The sequence below is a fragment of the Oncorhynchus nerka genome, unplaced genomic scaffold, assembly GCF_034236695.1.
Source record: "Oncorhynchus nerka isolate Pitt River unplaced genomic scaffold, Oner_Uvic_2.0 unplaced_scaffold_998, whole genome shotgun sequence".
NCBI lineage: Eukaryota > Metazoa > Chordata > Actinopteri > Salmoniformes > Salmonidae > Oncorhynchus > Oncorhynchus nerka.
The window spans coordinates 143286-157505 of record NW_027040300.1 but is presented as its reverse complement, the minus strand read 5'-3'; the positions used below and the strand labels follow the sequence as shown (position 1 = coordinate 157505).

Below are 14220 nucleotides of genomic sequence, written 5' to 3'. Positions count from 1 at the left end.
ATACCAGATAATTACATGGAAACACCCCTAGTAGACTATTGATACCAGATAATTACATGGAAACACCCCCTAGTAGACTATTGATACCAGATAATTACATGGAAACACCCCTAGTAGACTATTGATACCAGATAATTACATGGAAACACCCCTAGTAGACTATTGATACCAGATAATTACATGGAAACACCCCTAGTAGACTATTGATACCAGATAATTACATGGAAACACCCCTAGTAGACTATTGATACCAGATAATTACATGGAAACACCCCTAGTAGACTATTGATACCAGATAATTACATGGAAACACCCCTAGTAGACTATTGATACAGATAATTACATGGAAACACCCCTAGTAGACTATTGATACCAGATAATTACATGGAGACACCCCTAGTAGACTATTGATACCAGATAATTACATGGAAACACCCCCTAGTAGACTATTGATACCAGATAATTACATGGAAACACCCTAGTAGACTATTGACCAGATAATTTGAAACACCCCTAGTAGACCAGATAATTACATGGAAACACCCCTAGTAGACTATTGATACCAGATAATTACATGGAAACACCCCTAGTAGACTATTGATACCAGATAATTACATGGAAACACCCCCTAGTAGACTATTGATACCAGATATTTACATGGAAACACCCCTAGTAGACTGATTGATGGAAACACCCCTAGTAGACTATTGATACCAGATAATTACATGGAGACACCCCTAGTAGACTATTGATACCAGATAATTACATGGAAACACCCCTAGTAGACTATTGATACCAGATAATTACATGGAAACACCCCTAGTAGACTATTGATACCAGATAATTACATGGAAACACCCCTAGTAGACTATTGATACCCCCAGATAATTACATGGAAACACCCCTAGTAGACTATTGATACCAGATAATTACATGGAAACACCCCTAGTAGACTATTGATACCAGATAATTACATGGAAACACCCCTAGTAGACTATTGATACCAGATAATTACATGGAAACACCCCCTAGTAGACTATTGATACCAGATAATTACATGGAAACACCCCCTAGTAGACTATTGATACCAGATAATTACATGGAAACACCCCCTAGTAGACTATTGATACCAGATAATTACATGGAAACACCCCTAGTAGACTATTTGATACCAGATAATTACATGGAAACCCCCCCTAGTAGACTATTGATACCAGATAATTACATGGAAACACCCCTAGTAGACTATTGATACCAGATAATTACATGGAAACACCCCTAGTAGACTATTGATACCAGATAATTACATGGAAACACCCCTAGTAGACTATTGATACCAGATAATTACATGGAAACACCCCTAGTAGACTATTGATACCAGATAATTACATGGAAACACCCCTAGTAGACTATTGATACCAGATAATTACATGGAAACACCCCTAGTAGACTATTGATACAGATAATTACATGGAAACACCCCTAGTAGACTATTGATACCAGATAATTACATGGAAACACCCCTAGTAGACTATTGATACCAGATAATTACATGGAAACACCCCTAGTAGACTATTGATACCAGATAATTACATGGAAACACCCCTAGTAGACTATTGATACCAGATAATTACATGGAAACACCCCTAGTAGACTATTGATACCAGATAATTACATGGAAACACCCCTAGTAGACTATTGATACCAGATAATTACATGGAAACACCCCTAGTAGACTATTGATACCAGATAATTACATGGAAACACCCCTAGTAGACTATTGATACCAGATAATTACATGGAAACACCCCTAGTAGACTATTGATACCAGATAATTACATGGAAACACCCCTAGTAGACTATTGATACCAGATAATTACATGGAAACACCCCTAGTAGACTATTGATACCAGATAATTACATGGAAACACCCCTAGTAGACTATTGATACCAGATAATTACATGGAAACACCCCCTAGTAGACAGATAATTACATTGATACCAGATAATTACATGGAAACACCCCTAGTAGACTATTGATACCAGATAATTACATGGAGACACCCCCTAGTAGACTATTGATACCAGATAATTACATGGAAACACCCTAGTAGACTATTGATACCAGATAATTACATGGAAACACCCCTAGTAGACTATTGATACCAGATAATTACATGGAAACACCCCTAGTAGACTATTGATACCAGATAATTACATGGAAACACCCCTAGTAGACTATTGATACCAGATAATTACATGGAGACACCCCCTAGTAGACTATTGATACCAGATAATTACATGGAAACACCCCTAGTAGACTATTGATACCAGATAATTACATGGAAACACCCCTAGTAGACTATTGATACCAGATAATTACATGGAAACACCCCTAGTAGACTATTGATACCAGATAATTACATGGAAACACCCCTAGTAGACTATTGATACCAGATAATTACATGGAAACACCCCTAGTAGACTATTGATACCAGATAATTACATGGAAACACCCCTAGTAGACTATTGATACCAGATAATTACATGGAAACACCCCTAGTAGACTATTGATACCAGATAATTACATGGAAACACCCCTAGTAGACTATTGATACCAGATAATTACATGGAAACACCCCTAGTAGACTATTGATACCAGATAATTACATGGAAACACCCCTAGTAGACTATTGATACCAGATAATTACATGGAAACACCCCCTAGTAGACTATTGATACCAGATAATTACATGGAAACACCCCTAGTAGACTATTGATACCAGATAATTACATGGAAACACCCCCTAGTAGACTATTGATACCAGATAATTACATGGAAACACCCCCTAGTAGACTATTGATACCAGATAATTACATGGAAACACCCCTAGTAGACTATTGATACCAGATAATTACATGGAAACACCCCTAGTAGACTATTGATACCAGATAATTACATGGAAACACCCCCTAGTAGACTATTGATACCAGATAATTACATGGAAACACCCCCTATTGATACCAGTAGACTATTGATACCAGATAATTACATGGAAACACCCCTAGTAGACTATTGATACCAGATAATTACATGGAAACACCCCTAGTAGACTATTGATACCAGATAATTACATGGAAACACCCCTAGTAGACTATTGATACCAGATAATTACATGGAAACATGGAATTACACACCCCTAGTAGACTATTGATACCAGATAATTACATGGAAACACCCCTAGTAGACTATTGATACCAGATAATTACATGGAAACACCCCCTAGTAGACTATTGATACCAGATAATTACATGGAAACACCCCTAGTAGACTATTGATACCAGATAATTACATTGAAACACCCCTAGTAGACTATTGATACCAGATAATTACATGGAAACACCCCTAGTAGACTATTGATACCAGATAATTACATGGAGACACCCCTAGTAGACTATTGATACCAGATAATTACATGGAAACACCCCCTAGTAGACTATTGATACCAGATAATTACATGGAAACACCCCTAGTAGACTATTGATACCAGATAATTACATGGAAACACTAGTAGACTAGTAGACTATTGACACCAGATAGACTATTTACCAGATAATTGGAAACACCCCTAGTAGACTATTGATACCAGATAATTACATGGAAACACCCCTAGTAGACTATTGATACCAGATAATTACATGGAAACACCCCTAGTAGACTATTGATACCAGATAATTACATGGAAACACCCCCTAGTAGACTATTGATACCAGATAATTACATGGAAACACCCCTAGTAGACTATTGATACCAGATAATTACATGGAAACACCCCTAGTAGACTATTGATACCAGATAATTACATGGAAACACCCCTAGTAGACTATTGATACCAGATAATTACATGGAAACACCCCTAGTAGACTATTGATACCAGATAATTACATGGAAACACCCCTAGTAGACTATTGATACCAGATAATTACATGGAAACACCCCTAGTAGACTATTGATACCAGATAATTACATGGAAACACCCTAGTAGACTATTGATACCAGATAATTACATGGAAACACCCCTAGTAGACTATTGATACCAGATAATTACATGGAAACACCCCTAGTAGACTATTGATACCAGATAATTACATGGAAACACCCCTAGTAGACTATTGATACCAGATAATTACATGGAGACACCCCTAGTAGATACCAGATAAACACCCCCTAGTAGACTATTGATACCAGATAATTACATGGAAACACCCCTAGTAGACTATTGATACCAGATAATTACATGGAAACACCCCTAGTAGACTATTGATACCAGATAATTACATGGAAACACCCCTAGTAGACTATTGATACCAGATAATTACATGGAAACACCCCCTAGTAGACTATTGATACCAGATAATTACATGGAACACCCCTAGTAGACTATTGATACCAGATAATTACATGGAAACACCCCTAGTAGACTATTGATACCAGATAATTACATGGAAACACCCCTAGTAGACTATTGATACCAGATAATTACATGGAAACACCCCCTAGTAGACTATTGATACCAGATAATTACATGGAAACACCCCTAGTAGACTATTGATACCAGATAATTACATGGAAACACCCCTAGTAGACTATTGATACCAGATAATTACATGGAAACACCCCTAGTAGACTATTGATACCAGATAATTACATGGAAACACCCCTAGTAGACTATTGATACCAGATAATTACATGGAAACACCCCTAGTAGACTATTGATACCAGATAATTACATGGAAACACCCCTAGTAGACTATTGATACCAGATAATTACATGGAAACACCCCCTAGTAGACTATTGATACCAGATAATTACATGGAAACACCCCTAGTAGACTATTGATACCAGATAATTACATGGAAACACCCCTAGTAGACTATTGATACCAGATAATTACATGGAAACACCCCTAGTAGACTATTGATACCAGATAATTACATGGAAACACCCCTAGTAGACTATTGATACCAGATAATTACATGGAAACACAACCCCTAGTAGACTATTGATACCAGATAATTACATGGAAACACCCCTAGTAGACTATTGATACCAGATAATTACATGGAAACACCCCCTAGTAGACTATTGATACCAGATAATTACATGGAAACACCCCTAGTAGACTATTGATACCAGATAATTACATGGAAACACCCCTAGTAGACTATTGATACCAGATAATTACATGGAAACACCCCTAGTAGACTATTGATACCAGATAATTACATGGAAACACCCCTAGTAGACTATTGATACCAGATAATTACATGGAAACACCCCTAGTAGACTATTGATACCAGATAATTACATGGAAACACCCTAGTAGACTATTGATACCAGATAATTACATGGAAACACCCCTAGTAGACTATTGATACCAGATAATTACATGGAGACACCCCCTAGTAGACTATTGATACCAGATAATTACATGGAAACACCCCTAGTAGACTATTGATACCAGATAATTACATGGAAACACCCCTAGTAGACTATTGATACCAGATAATTACATGGAGACACCCCTAGTAGACTATTGATACCAGATAATTACATGGAAACACCCCTAGTAGACTATTGATACCAGATAATTACATGGAGACACCCCTAGTAGACTATTGATACCAGATAATTACATGGAAACACCCCTAGTAGACTATTGATACCAGATAATTACATGGAAACACCCCTAGTAGACTATTGATACCAGATAATTACATGGAGACACCCCTAGTAGACTATTGATACCAGATAATTACATGGAAACACCCCTAGTAGACTATTGATACCAGATAATTACATGGAAACACCCCTAGTAGACTATTGATACCCCCTATTGATACCAGATAATTACATGGAAACACCCCTAGTAGACTATTGATACCAGATAATTACATGGAAACACCCCTAGTAGACTATTGATACCAGATAATTACATGGAAACACCCCTAGTAGACTATTGATACCAGATAATTACATGGAAACACCCCTAGTAGACTATTGATACCAGATAATTACATGGAAACACCCCTAGTAGACTATTGATACCCCTAGTAGACTATTGATACCCCCTAGTAGACTATTGATACCAGATAATTACATGGAAACACCCCCTAGTAGACTATTGATACCAGATAATTACATGGAAACACCCCCTAGTAGACTATTGATACCAGATAATTACATGGAAACACCCCTAGTAGACTATTGATACCAGATAATTACATGGAAACACCCCTAGTAGACTATTGATACCAGATAATTACATGGAAACACCCCTAGTAGACTATTGATACCAGATAATTACATGGAAACACCCCTAGTAGACTATTGATACCAGATAACCCCTTAGACATTGATACCAGATAATTACATGGAAACCCCCTAGTAGACTATTGATACCAGATAATTACATGGAAACACCCCTAGTAGACTATTGATACCAGATAATTACATGGAAACACCCTAGTAGACTATTGATACCAGATAATTACATGGAAACACCCCTAGTAGACTATTGATACCAGATAATTACATGGAAACACCCCTAGTAGACTATTGATACCAGATAATTACATGGAAACACTAGTAGACTATTGATACCCCTAGTAGACTATTGATACCTAGTAGACTATTGATACCAGATAATTACATGGAAACACCCCTAGTAGACTATTGATACCAGATAATTACATGGAAACACCCCTAGTAGACTATTGATACCAGATAATTACATGGAGACACCCCTAGTAGACTATTGATACCAGATAATTACATGGAAACACCCCTAGTAGACTATTGATACCAGATAATTACATGGAAACACCCCTAGTAGACTATTGATACCAGATAATTACATGGAAACACCCCTAGTAGACTATTGATACCAGATAATTACATGGAAACACCCCTAGTAGACTATTGATACCTATTACATGGAAACACCCTAGTAGACTATTGATACCAGATAATTACATGGAAACACCCCTAGTAGACTATTGATACCAGATAATTACATGGAAACACCCCTAGTAGACTATTGATACCAGATAATTACATGGAAACACCCCTAGTAGACTATTGATACCAGATAATTACATGGAAACACCCCTAGTAGACTATTGATACCAGATAATTACATGGAAACACCCCCTAGTAGACTATTGATACCAGATAATTACATGGAAACACCCCCTAGTAGACTATTGATACCAGATAATTACATGGAAACACCCCTAGTAGACTATTGATACCAGATAATTACATGGAAACACCCCTAGTAGACTATTGATACCAGATAATTACATGGAAACACCCCTAGTAGACTATTGATACCAGATAATTACATGGAAACACCCCTAGTAGACTATTGATACCAGATAATTACATGGAAACACCCCCTAGTAGACTATTGATACCAGATAATTACATGGAAACACCCCTAGTAGACTATTGATACCAGATAATTACATGGAAACACCCCTAGTAGACTATTGATACCAGATAATTACATGGAAACACCCCTAGTAGACTATTGATACCAGATAATTACATGGAGACACCCCTAGTAGACTATTGATTACCAGATAATTACATGGAAACACCCCTAGTAGACTATTGATACCAGATAATTACATGGAAACACCCCTAGTAGACTATTGATACCAGATAATTACATGGAAACACCCCTAGTAGACTATTGATACCAGATAATTACATGGAAACACCCCTAGTAGACTATTGATACCAGATAATTACATGGAAACACCCCTAGTAGACTATTGATACCAGATAATTACATGGAAACACCCCTAGTAGACTATTGATACCAGATAATTACATGGAGACACCCCTAGTAGACTATTGATACCAGATAATTACATGGAAACACCCCTAGTAGACTATTGATACCAGATAATTACATGGAAACACCTACCCTAGTAGACTATTGATACCAGATAATTACATGGAAACACCCCTAGTAGACTATTGATACCAGATAATTACATGGAAACACCCCTAGTAGACTATTGATACCAGATAATTACATGGAAACACCCCTAGTAGACTATTGATACCAGATAATTACATGGAAACACCCCTAGTAGACTATTGATACCAGATAATTACATGGAAACACCCCTAGTAGACTATTGATACCAGATAATTACATGGAAACACCCCTAGTAGACTATTGATACCAGATAATTACATGGAAACACCCCCTAGTAGACTATTGATACCAGATAATTACATGGAGACACCCCTAGTAGACTATTGATACCAGATAATTACATGGAAACACCCCTAGTAGACTATTGATACCAGATAATTACATGGAAACAACCCTAGTAGACTATTGATACCAGATAATTACATGGAAACACCCCTAGTAGACTATTGATACCAGATAATTACATGGAGACACCCCTAGTAGACTATTGATACCAGATAATTACATGGAAACACCCCTAGTAGACTATTGATACCAGATAATTACATGGAAACACCCCTAGTAGACTATTGATACCAGATAATTACATGGAAACACCCCTAGTAGACTATTGATACCAGATAATTACATGGAAACACCCCTAGTAGACTATTGATACCAGATAATTACATGGAAACACCCCTAGTAGACTATTGATACCAGATAATTACATGGAGACACCCCCTAGTAGACTATTGATACCAGATAATTACATGGAAACACCCCTAGTAGACTATTGATACCAGATAATTACATGGAAACACCCCTAGTAGACTATTGATACCAGATAATTACATGGAAACACCCCTAGTAGACTATTGATACCAGATAATTACATGGAAACACCCCTAGTAGACTATTGATACCAGATAATTACATGGAAACACCCCTAGTAGACTATTGATACCAGATAATTACATGGAAACACCCCTAGTAGACTATTGATACCAGATAATTACATGGAAACACCCCTAGTAGACTATTGATACCAGATAATTACATGGAAACACCCCTAGTAGACTATTGATACCAGATAATTACATGGAAACACCCCTAGTAGACTATTGATACCAGATAATTACATGGAAACACCCCTAGTAGACTATTGATACCAGATAATTACATGGAAACACCCCCTAGTAGACTATTGATACCAGATAATTACATGGAAACACCCCCTAGTAGACTATTGATACCAGATAATTACATGGAAACACCCCTAGTAGACTATTGATACCAGATAATTACATGGAAACACCCCTAGTAGACTATTGATACCAGATAATTACATGGAAACACCCCCTAGTAGACTATTGATACCAGATAATTACATGGAGACACCCCCTAGTAGACTATTGATACCAGATAATTACATGGAAACACCCCCTAGTAGACTATTGATACCAGATAATTACATGGAAACACCCCCTAGTAGACTATTGATACCAGATAATTACATGGAAACACCCCTAGTAGACTATTGATACCAGATAATTACATGGAAACACCCCTAGTAGACTATTGATACCAGATAATTACATGGAAACACCCCTAGTAGACTATTGATACCAGATAATTACATGGAAACACCCCTAGTAGACTATTGATACCAGATAATTACATGGAAACACCCTAGTAGACTATTGATACCAGATAATTACATGGAAACACCCCTAGTAGACTATTGATACCAGATAATTACATGGAAACACCCCTAGTAGACTATTGATACCAGATAATTACATGGAAACACCCCTAGTAGACTATTGATACCAGATAATTACATGGAAACACCCCCTAGTAGACTATTGATACCAGATAATTACATGGAAACACCCCTAGTAGACTATTGATACCAGATAATTACATGGAAACACCCCTAGTAGACTATTGATACCAGATAATTACATGGAAACACCCCTAGTAGACTATTGATACCAGATAATTACATGGAAACACCCCTAGTAGACTATTGATACCAGATAATTACATGGAAACACCCCTAGTAGACTATTGATACCAGATAATTACATGGAAACACCCCTAGTAGACTATTGATACCAGATAATTACATGGAAACACCCCTAGTAGACTATTGATACCAGATAATTACATGGAAACACCCCTAGTAGACTATTGATACCAGATAATTACATGGAAACACCCCTAGTAGACTATTGATACCAGATAATTACATGGATAAACACCCCCTAGTAGACTATTGATACCAGATAATTACATGGAAACACCCCTAGTAGACTATTGATACCAGATAATTACATGGAAACACCCCTAGTAGACTATTGATACCAGATAATTACATGGAAACACCCCTAGTAGACTATTGATACCAGATAATTACATGGAAACACCCCCTAGTAGACTATTGATACCAGATAATTACATGGAAACACCCCTAGTAGACTATTGATACCAGATAATTACATGGAAACACCCCCTAGTAGACTATTGATACCAGATAATTACATGGAAACACCCCTAGTAGACTATTGATACCAGATAATTACATAGGAGATTACATGGAAACCCCTAGTAGACTATTGATACCAGATAATTACATGGAAACACCCCTAGTAGACTATTGATACCAGATAATTACATGGAAACACCCCTAGTAGACTATTGATACCAGATAATTACATGGAAACACCCCTAGTAGACTATTGATACCAGATAATTACATGGAAACACCCCCTAGTAGACTATTGATACCAGATAATTACATGGAAACACCCCTAGTAGACTATTGATACCAGATAATTACATGGAAACACCCCTAGTAGACTATTGATACCAGATAATTACATGGAAACACCCTCCTAGTAGACTATTGATACCAGATAATTACATGGAAACACCCCCTAGTAGACTATTGATACCAGATAATTACATGGAAACACCCCTAGTAGACTATTGATACCAGATAATTACATGGAAACACCTCCTAGTAGACTATTGATACCAGATAATTACATGGAAACACCCCCTAGTAGACTATTGATACCAGATAATTACATGGAAACACCCCCTAGTAGACTATTGATACCAGATAATTACATGGAAACACCCCCTAGTAGACTATTGATACCAGATAATTACATGGAAACACCCCTAGTAGACTATTGATACCAGATAATTACATGGAAACACCCCCTAGTAGACTATTGATACCAGATAATTACATGGAAACACCCCTAGTAGACTATTGATACCAGATAATTACATGGAAACACCCCTAGTAGACTATTGATACCAGATAATTACATGGAACACCCCTAGTAGACTATTGATACCAGATAATTACATGGAAACACCCCTAGTAGACTATTGATACCAGATAATTACATGGAAACACCCCCTAGTAGACTATTGATACCAGATAATTACATGGAAACACCCCTAGTAGACTATTGATACCAGATAATTACATGGAAACACCCCTAGTAGACTATTGATACCAGATAATTACATGGAAACACCCCTAGTAGACTATTGATACCAGATAATTACATGGAAACACCCCTAGTAGACTATTGATACCAGATAATTACATGGAAACACCCCTAGTAGACTATTGATACCAGATAATTACATGGAAACACCCCTAGTAGACTATTGATACCAGATAATTACATGGAAACACCCCTAGTAGACTATTGATACCAGATAATTACATGGAGACACCCCTAGTAGACTATTGATACCAGATAATTACATGGAAACACCCCTAGTAGACTATTGATACCAGATAATTACATGGAAACACCCCTAGTAGACTATTGATACCAGATAATTACATGGAAACACCCCTAGTAGACTATTGATACCAGATAATTACATGGAGACACCCCTAGTAGACTATTGATACCAGATAATTACATGGAAACACCCCCTAGTAGACTATTGATACCAGATAATTACATGGAAACACCCCTAGTAGACTATATTGATACCAGATAATTACATGGAAACACCCCTAGTAGACTATTGATACCAGATAATTACATGGAAACACCCCTAGTAGACTATTGATACCAGATAATTACATGGAAACACCCCTAGTAGACTATTGATACCAGATAATTACATGGAAACACCCCCTAGTAGACTATTGATACCAGATAATTACATGGAAACACCCCTAGTAGACTATTGATACCAGATAATTACATGGAAACACCCCTAGTAGACTATTGATACCAGATAATTACATGGAAACACCCCTAGTAGACTATTGATACCAGATAATTACATGGAAACACCCCTAGTAGACTATTGATACCAGATAATTACATGGAAACACCCCTAGTAGACTATTGATACCAGATAATTACATGGAAACACCCCTAGTAGACTATTGATACCAGATAATTACATGGAAACACCCCTAGTAGACTATTGATACCAGATAATTACATGGAAACACCCCTAGTAGACTATTGATACCAGATAATTACATGGAAACACCCCTAGTAGACTATTGATACCAGATAATTACATGGAAACACCCCTAGTAGACTATTGATACCAGATAATTACATGGAAACACCCCTAGTAGACTATTGATACCAGATAATTACATGGAAACACCCCTAGTAGACTATTGATACCAGATAATTACATGGAAACACCCCTAGTAGACTATTGATACCAGATAATTACATGGAAACACCCCTAGTAGACTATTGATACCAGATAATTACATGGAAACACCCCTAGTAGACTATTGATACCAGATAATTACATGGAAACACCCCTAGTAGACTATTGATACCAGATAATTACATGGAAACACCCCTAGTAGACTATTGATACCAGATAATTACATGGAAACACCCCTAGTAGACTATTGATACCAGATAATTACATGGAAACACCCCTAGTAGACTATTGATACCAGATAATTACATGGAAACACCCCTAGTAGACTATTGATACCAGATAATTACATGGAAACACCCCTAGTAGACTATTGACAGATAATTACATGGAAACCCTAGTAGACTATTGATACCAGATAATTACATGGAAACACCCCCTAGTAGACTATTGATACCAGATAATTACATGGAAACACCCCTAGTAGACTATTGATACCAGATAATTACATGGAAACACCCCTAGTAGACTATTGATACCAGATAATTACATGGAAACACCCCTAGTAGACTATTGATACCAGATAATTACATGGAGACACCCCTAGTAGACTATTGATACCAGATAATTACATGGAAACACCCCTAGTAGACTATTGATACCAGATAATTACATGGAAACACCCCTAGTAGACTATTGATACCAGATAATTACATGGAAACACCCCCTAGTAGACTATTGATACCAGATAATTACATGGAAACACCCCCTAGTAGACTATTGATACCAGATAATTACATGGAAACACCCCCTAGTAGACTATTGATACCAGATAATTACATGGAAACACCCCCTAGTAGACTATTGATACCCCCTAGTAGACTATTGATACTTGATATTGATATTGTCTACAAGGACACTGGACTAGTTAATGGAAACAGTGATACTGTCTAACACCTTGATTAGTCCATTTTGTCTCTCAACCTATGCATCTCCCATATAAATGGTCATTTGTAAGCTAGGATTTAAACAACCTCATGGATGGGGTAAATGGCCAATTTGATCCTCACGTAAGGGCCCAACCTATGGATGTTACACTGAGTGAATGGAATATGAATGACAGTCATCCAATATGCCGTAATAGGAATAAGGCCATGCTAACTAAAAACAAATGATCCTTCCTCGTCTTGAACGGCACTGGTGTGTGTGTGTGTGTGTGTGTGTGTGTGTGTGTGTGTGTGTGTGTGTGTGTGTGTGTGTGTGTGACTCACCTTTGACTAGTGTATGTTTGTCGGTGGGGGAGGAGCGAGCGAGGACTCGTAGTTTAGGCCAGACCTTGTCGATCCGCTCCTGCTCTACCTGTCAATCATACACACAGGGGGAGGAGTTAGCACACAGAGACATGCACACACCCACACAGACCTGCCCCTAACCACATACACACCTCTCCTTTCTCGTTCCTAATTCGTCGGTTGAACTCCTTGCCGTCGATACACAGGAAGTCTTCTCCAGGATGGATGATGCCACATTTAGCTGCTATGGCCC

General features: G+C 37.4%; 1 pseudogene; it reads right to left on the bottom strand.

Moving 5' to 3' along the window:
* Positions 1 to 14220, bottom strand: part of LOC115126011 (plasma membrane calcium-transporting ATPase 3-like) — a 180375-nt pseudogene that overhangs the window by 28880 nt on the left and 137275 nt on the right.